This window comes from Cucurbita maxima, unplaced genomic scaffold, assembly GCF_002738345.1.
Source record: "Cucurbita maxima cultivar Rimu unplaced genomic scaffold, Cmax_1.0 Cma_Scf00080, whole genome shotgun sequence".
Taxonomy (NCBI): Eukaryota; Viridiplantae; Streptophyta; class Magnoliopsida; order Cucurbitales; family Cucurbitaceae; genus Cucurbita; species Cucurbita maxima.
In genome coordinates, this window is record NW_019272096.1 from 351,565 (window position 1) to 357,564 (window position 6,000).

Consider the following 6,000-nt stretch of genomic DNA (forward strand, 5'->3'; position numbering starts at 1 on the left):
TCAACGCGGCCGTTTTCATGTTAGATTGGGTATTCCAGTTTTTGATATATTATACATAGAAAAGAATCGAAACCTTTTTTTTCATAACTAAACTACTTTTAACCAATATGCACAGATCTTCCGTCACCTTTTCCTTTATTAAAATTGTTGTATAAACAATTATTGGGCAAATATATTAAAAGATTAAGAATCTTTTTGGCACATTTATCGAAATCAAAGCAACTGACATAAAAACTACCCCATTCTCCCTGTGCCCCTACTTCAATCAATTTACCCTAAGCTTCCTATGGGTTTCTTTCTTAAAATTTTATAAGCTTTAAACAAAATCAACTTGTTGGTTGGGTGTTAGACTTTATTAGAGGTTCATGTATTTGTGTATGTTATTCTCCTGAGTGCGTGCCTAACAACTGCGTTAAAACATCTAGTTTAATTCTTCTTAGAAAAAAGTTATAAAAACAGGACGCTCCCACATTATTGAGACTAATAAAGTTGTTGGTCACAAATCACAAAGCCGTGTGTTTCATGTTTATACACAGTGTAATGTGTACCAATGATGTAACCTCCTTTAAGAAGTGATGGAGGTGTCATGGAATCATAAAAATTGAATTATTGAGAGAAGATTTTATTTTGAATTATAGAAGTTGAAAAATAAAATGTAATAAATAAATACAAACGGTGGAAAAAGGGGGGGAGAAAAGGAAGGGGTGTAGATGATGGGAAAAGTGGGAAAAGGAGGGGCACACAAATGGAAGTTAAAATAGGTTTATGAATTTGGTGTGATTTGGACATGTGATTACATCAAATCATGTCATGCCTCTGTTCCTTGGTTTGAAGAAGGATCCATGCATATATTATTTTATCCCCAAACTGCCCCTCCATTCCCATCGTTTTCATTTCCCTTGTTCCACACTAACCCAACATATCCCTCGCCCTTTCCACACTCCCACCATCTCATTTATTTGAGCATGTTTTGAGAAGATTGGAAGGAGGATGTAGCAGTGGTTGAGGGGCCATCTGGAAGGGAGCGATGAATTGCGTGGGTATAAAACTATTACATTTTTTTTAACTTCTTCTATTACATTTTTTTTTTAAATTATTAAATACTAAATATTATGGATCAATTTACCCTGTTTCTCCAAACTTTACCCACTTTACTCTAGGTATAAAACTAGAGTAAATATTCAACATGCTCCTACCAATGTATCATATGTATATATATAGTCAACATGCTCAAATAAATGTTTAACAATTACATATCACATGTTGGAGTCCTCCTAAAAATAATATCAAGCTGAAGGTATAAAACTACTTCTCCCTCAATTAGGCCTAAAATCATTCCTTCTAATTTACTACCTCAATGTCTTAATCCACTTTACAAATATATATATGACATGTGTTTTGAGTGTTGGATGTTGCTTACGATCGAGATATATTGAAACAAACAACTAAAACAGGAAGAAAAACTTTAGGGGAGAGATCGTTTGAATAGAGAAACCTTAAACTTATTCTACTTAGTGAAGTTTACTAGGTCACAATCTCCTTTGTAAATTTGACTTCGTTCGAGATTGTTCACTTCTAGCAACTCTCACATCTCTACAAACTTAATCCTTGTTAGGGTCTGGTTAGAATATCCACACGTTACTCTCTAGTGCATACGAACTCTACAATGATTTGTTTTTTCTCGACACACTCACGGATGAAGTGGAAACAAGTGTCAATGTGTTTGTCATCCGTGAAATACCGGATTCTTCTTCAGTGCAATCTTAGATTTATTTTGGTCGTAGAGAGTTACCGGCTTTAGTTTATTTTTAGTCACTCTGCTCAACAAATTTCTCAGCCACAATACTTGGCACGAGGCCACAGTTGCTGCCATGAACTCGGCTTCACATGAAGATAGTGGCACAGTTTGCTGCTTCTGAGACTGCCAAGAGATCAAATCTCTATTGAGATAAAATGTCATTCCTACGGTGCTTTTTCTATCGTTAATGTCTCTAGCTAAATCACTATGATAAACCCGACTAGTTCTTTAGGACCTCAACCTCTTTGATTCTTCAGTTCGTAGCTTGTGGTTCTCTTCACATAGCAGAGAACGTGCTTAACCGCTTGATGATACATCGTAGTGGGCTTTTCCATGTACTTACTCACCATTCCAACAACATATGAAAGGTTTGGACGAGTATGATTCAAGTAACTCAGGCTTCCGATGATGCGCCTATACTTGGAGAAATTCACCATGCTTCCTTCAACATCTTTCCCGAGTTGTAACTTTGCTTCCATAGAATACTTGGTCGTGTTGCACACTACCATTTTAAATTGTTGCAACCCCTTCTTAACATAGGCCGATTTCTTTAGCATGATGCAATCTTTCCTTTGGTCCACTTCGATACGGAGGTAGTACATGAGTAGCTCAAAATCAGTCATCTCAAATTCTTCGATCATTTCTTGTTGAAACATCCTTTGTAGAGGGTGTGAGTATCCAGCGCCTTTGTCGGTAAACATTTTAGAAAATAAACCACATGTCATTTTGCATCGCCCCAGAAAATCTCCCAGACTTGCATGCTCTTGAGTAAGCTTCTTCCATCGTTTTATTGTGGAGTGTACGATGTAGTGAGTTGACGCTTGATACCTTCATCTTCAAAGTACTTTGAGAAGTTCTAGGATAAGAACTCTTGGTCGGTGCACAAGTTTTTAGCTTCTGATCAAACCCGTTTTCAACGAGTCTTTTAAACTTCTTGAATACACATAATGTTCTCCTTTTTCTTTGAGCATGTATACTCACATCCCAACATGTAAGAGAAAATACTTATTAAGAAATCGATGATGGGGAGATCGAGCCACACAAATTTTCATGAACCAGTTGCAGTTGTCGCTCAATACGGAAACTGGTTTGAGCTGGGAACGACAATCTTTCTTGTTTGGAGATTAGACTGTTGGATTTGACCCACGATCGAAATTATGTCGAAACAAGTACAAGAGGCAAAGGAAAAACTTGAGGGGAGAAAGCTTTTTGAAACAAAGGAACGCTTGGCTTTTTTATTCTCTTTTTGTTGTGTTGTTGTGAAGAAAGCATACTTCTCATGAGTATTTAGAGTGGAGAAAGTACTAATTTGTTTCCAAAACTTTCTCATCAAGCTAAAATCCACTAACGATCTTCCTAATTAAAACATAAAACTTAGTCCACAACCACAAAACTTAGTCCATCCTCCACAATTCCACTAAGTCTACTAATAATTCTCCTAAAGTTACTCAATAAGTTAGTGACTTATTCTACTAAGTCAAGTTTATAAGCTCACATAGCTTGTCTTGGTGCATGATTTTGGGTAGCTCCATATCCATCTTCTTCTCTCCAATCATTTTGAGCGCTTGAAAGTTCACGTGCGCCAGTTTTGCATGCCATAACCAAACTGGGTCTGCAAGTGCTGTGAATCGAGAGGCGACCTGGCTAGTCTCCAATAGTATCTTGTATAGGTGGTTATGCGACTGTTTTACCTTCATCAACAAGATTCCATTTTTGTCAAACATCTTTAGGAACGAGTGAGCTAACTTCACTCTACTTCCTTCTTTTCTCATCTGACCAAGACTGATAATATTACTGTTCAAGTTTGGGATATAATATACCTTTGCCATGGAACAAGATGGATCCTTTGTCTTGGATCAGTACAATTGATCAATCACCAAACTTCACGTTTCCAATGAGAAGGCTCGCCATAACCTTCTCTTCGTTGAGCGTCTTCTCGGTCAACATCGGTGTGGGTTCTTGATCCTACGTGGGTGTGAGGTTTTCCTCCTCATTGCGCTTCTCATTGTGGCACTCTACTGCATAGTGCCCATATTTTCCACAAGAGTAACACTTGATCATACTCTTGTTGATAAGGATCACGGTGTTTCAAATGTTCCAACTAGACTTATTACACGATCCAATGCCAAGAACATTCAACAAGCATTCCTTCATCTACAAAATTGTATAGGCTTGGTTCGACCATTATTTAATGTGTTAAAGGCTGATTCCATTGAGGAATGATCATTTGAAGTTTTAGAAGTTAATATTTGCACGGTTGAAGTAGCGGATGAAGTTGTTGTAAATTGCACTTGGTTGATAAGTTATTAGAAAACTTATTTATTATTTTTAATTTCATGAATCATATGATGGACAAAAGGGTGGAAGTTATTTGTCAAATTGACTTCTTCTTTGTCGAGAATTAAAGAGAGTGGGAGTAAATTATGGTCCTTATGGGCATTTGAAGAATTGAAAATTTATTTGTGGAGAAACTATAAATACCCACAAATTACTATGTAAAAGGCAGATTTTGATAAATGGAATTTAGCTCTCATGTATAGACTTTTACCCATAGAAATTTCAGAATCATTTTTGTCATTTCTATGTTTCATGCAATTATTGTAGTAGATTGCATACAAGTCATTCAATTAAGACTTGGATCAAGTTCGATTGTAGAGTGACTCAATTTAGAACAATGTTCCAAATCTTGTTTCTAGTTCTTTGATCTTAACTGGTAATCTAATTTTAGTTTTATCTGTTGGTTGATCCAAATTTTGTATAAAGAGATGTTATTTTCTTTGATTCAGGGTTCTTGCTTCAACAAAAACTTGATCGTTCGGGACTAGGGTTGCCTTATCAAGTTGGTATTAGAACTTAGGTGGCATCTTTGTGGCTACTCTAGAATTTATTTTATCTTTCATTTATGCTATTGTTTATTTTTTCTTTAATTATGTCTATTTATTTTCTTGTGGCCACTTCCACCATTCTTCATAGTCTTTTTACTTTGTTCTCATTTTCTTCTATCATATTTAGATCTTGGAAAAAAAAATTTATCATATTTTTTTTAAGATTGTGATTATAAATGGTCATTATCATTTATTTTTTTAGACCATTTGCATGTTTATTTAAAGATCAAATAAACTTCAATTCACATTTTACTTAAACCATCTAAATTGATAACCGTTGTGCCTGATGTTTTTGTTTCCTAATTCAAATTCAAAAATAACTTCTCAATTTGCAAAGTTAGATCATTCTCTTAGTCAAAATCTTAACAACATTTCTTTTTTAACTCATTTTTAGTGTGCAATTCTATCAAAAAAAAAAATATATATATTTGTGTCCCTTATTTGTTGGATCATTTCTTGTTTTATTTTGTTGTTATTTCATAATTAACTTATCTTGATTGCCTTGAATAACTTACTACTATCAAAATTACTTTACCTATATATTAGTCTACCTTGATCATAACTTAGTCACTTTCCCAAATAGCATACCTTTGTGTGTAATGAATGAACACGAGTATCCCTGAGTGTAAAATCAGTGAGTTGAGTGTATGTATGAGGCCCTAAGCTTATATTTAACTATTGTTTGTATAATCATGAACCAAGATGGGGGCATTGAAATAGCTTTAGTGTCTTGACAGACCGGATGGAGAGAACTGAAATAGCTTTAGGTAATCCTCAAGGAAGCGAAGTTAAGGAATGTTCGCATGCTAGCACGTCCTGGCGATCCGTATAAGTATTACTTGCCTAATGTCTTTGTTACTACTTAATTCGATGAAGTGTTCTTTCCAAGAGGGTGATGTGCTCAGATGAGTGAGTGATGAGTTACCTGTCACGACCTGACTTTCGAGGCTTCGAAAGACCGAATCGTGACTAAAAAGACGAAATCGAAAACAAATAAAAATAAAGTGGAAGGTAAAAATCCGGCAAAATTTAAAACAAGAAAAAGAAATTAAGGACACTAAAATTAAATATAAAATCAAAGTCAAATGTTACCAAATAGGAATTGCAAATATAAAATGAAATACAAAAGACTATAAATATGAAAATGGACAAAGGACTCTAAAAGACCGACAAGGGACTGACGCTCCGGAACGACACCCCTCTGTGACAGTGCAGCTCTAGAACCCCCCCCCCCCCCCCCCCCCCCCCCCCCCCCCCCCCCCCCCCCCCCCCCCCCCCCCCCCCCCCCCCCCCCCCCCCCCCCCCCCCCCCCCCCCC